General features: G+C 34.8%; 1 protein-coding gene across 5 annotated transcripts in view; it reads right to left on the bottom strand.

The window, feature by feature from the left end:
- Positions 1-2,500, bottom strand: part of LOC106879980 (extracellular sulfatase Sulf-1) — a 206,452-nt gene that overhangs the window by 188,843 nt on the left and 15,109 nt on the right. The gene's annotated exons all lie outside the window — the stretch shown is intronic.

The following is a 2,500-nucleotide window of genomic DNA, read 5'->3' as shown; positions in this document are numbered from 1 at the left end:
TGGGTATAAGAGGCATCAGATGTGGTGTGCAAGGGAGACAACTGCGTTAGCACAGTCATGCAATGCATATGGACGAGGACAGCTGTGTGAAAAAGTGTTGCACTCTAACGGTGGAGAGAAATGGAATGTTGCATTGCTTCAGATTGTCTTTTAGTTTGTCTTTGAAGTGCAAAACTGGCTTTCCAACTGACCTTCCTGTTGGGAACTGGCTAAAGAGAAGTTGCTTCAGAATTCTGATATCAGTCATATTCAATTATTGTCTTTTGAAAATACTTCCTACCATGGAATGTGTGTGTGTGTGTGAAATTTATTATTAAACTATTTTCCTTGTTTTGTTTAAAGGTATTTTTTCTAAAATGACCATCAGTGCATTGTCAGTAATTGATTGATTATCACATATCAGACTCAATAAGAAAAAAAAAAAAGATATATCATTTGTCTGTGTATCTGTCATTGTGTGTGTGTGTTTGTGAAATTAAACATACTTGCTAATCTTTCATTTTATGATACAAAATGTGTAATGAAAGTTACAGAACAATTTTCTTTAAAACTGAAAATTTTTCACTTTCTCTCAGCCACATATAACATCTACCATCACCCACTCTCTTCCTCTACAATTGTCATATCAGCCTCCCATAACCAGCATGACTGTGAACAAAACCACATGAGAAATTATTATTATTATTATTATTATTGAGTGAGAGAGCAGTGCATGCCATCAAAGTGACATTGGGGTACAAATACATGAAGCCCAGTATACCCATTACCTATCTGATAAGGGTACACCAGGCATATGCATCACAACCATATGTGCACAACATGGTGGCCTCGTATCAAGATAAACAGCACATGACCTCGCAGATTGAGCCCAGTTACAATTTTCTTCAGGTTGAGTAGCCCATTCCCACTTAAAAGGTCTCTGAATAAGGGTTGTTTAAGGATGATGAATGAAACCCCCACGTTTCCAAGGACAGGGAGTGAATTATTCAAACCACAAAGAATTCCTCTCAAAATATGGCTATGATACTCCCCCACTCATCCTGCATCAGAGATGCACATATTGTCAGCAACTAAGGGAAATGCTCAACTGGTAAAAGTCAAGCAACTGACAAATAAATCTGTGGTATTGAGCAGTTTATTTGCTGTAGCCCATCTTTTACACTAAGAAGTACATGATAACACGTCCAATCAGTTAAGATTAGAAGCTACTGCCTGGTACAGCATCAGGTATTTATAATTAGTATGTCATACAGGCACACCTCGTTTAACATTGTTTCATTATAACAAAGTCAACACAAGATAACTCTGAATACAATAAACTAAAAAATCCACCAACTGTTCATCTCTTGTGCTACATTCCATTTGATTGTTCCTTAGTTTCTACTCTAAGTTGTTGCATTTTCAATTCAGCAAATAACTATATCTATGCACACATTCACACCATACACACATATATAAAACAATGGAAAACAATACTGGATATAGTTTGTTTCTTTTTTTCTTTTTTATTTCATAAACATCATCTAAAACTTAGCATTTTTCAGGTGCACCAATGAAAGAATAAAAACTAAAGTACAAAATTCTACATCCTCATCATAAACAACCAATTTCATCACTTACATTTAATGTCCACTTTTCCATGCTTGCATGGGGGAGAGAGACAGATATTCTACAACTTGATGCCTTTTCATGTTGCCAACCCTAACTTCTTTCTAAGCAAAGTAATAATTTCCCTCTGGCCTGACATGTTCACCATGAGAAACTGGAAACAAACAACATTGCTTGTATGAAGGTGGTGTTTGTTTACAACCATCAGATGATGTCAACACAAGGGTACATACAAACACACAATACATAAGTCAGATTAAACTGGTAGCATCACCAAGACTTTTGCAAATCTGTCAAAGGGTGACAAACTTGAGTCAACAGCCATCCAACTGCAGTATATATACATATATGTTTGTGTATATGTGTGTGTATATATATATATATATATATATATATATATATATATATATATATATATATATACATGTACATACATTATTTACATATACATATATGTATTTGTGTGTATATATATATGTATATATATAGTTGGAATTTACAAATAAAAAAAGACGAAGAGAGGGGAGTAAACAACAAACAGGTGTATTGGTTGAACACTCGGGAAGGTGAGAAAGTCTTTTACGTTTCGAGCCTACGCTCTTCAACAGAAGGGAACATGAGAACATAAAGAGAGAGAGAGAGAATAAAAAAAGCTTAGTGAATAGTGGTTGATTATGGCGATGGCCCTGGACAGAGGTAGTGTGTGTGTATGGAAAGCAGACGGTAAACGATGATGATATATATAATATACACACACACTACCTCTGTCCAGGGCCATCGCCATAATCAACCACTAACGATTTATCGGATTAAATACATTGATATGGATATCGGCGTCAAATCTCTTTCTTAAATGTAAAAATTTAAAACTTTTATATATATATATATACAT

This window comes from Octopus bimaculoides, chromosome 10 (genome assembly GCF_001194135.2).
Source record: "Octopus bimaculoides isolate UCB-OBI-ISO-001 chromosome 10, ASM119413v2, whole genome shotgun sequence".
Lineage (NCBI taxonomy): Eukaryota > Metazoa > Mollusca > Cephalopoda > Octopoda > Octopodidae > Octopus > Octopus bimaculoides.
This window is presented reverse-complemented; position numbering and strand designations above follow the sequence as displayed.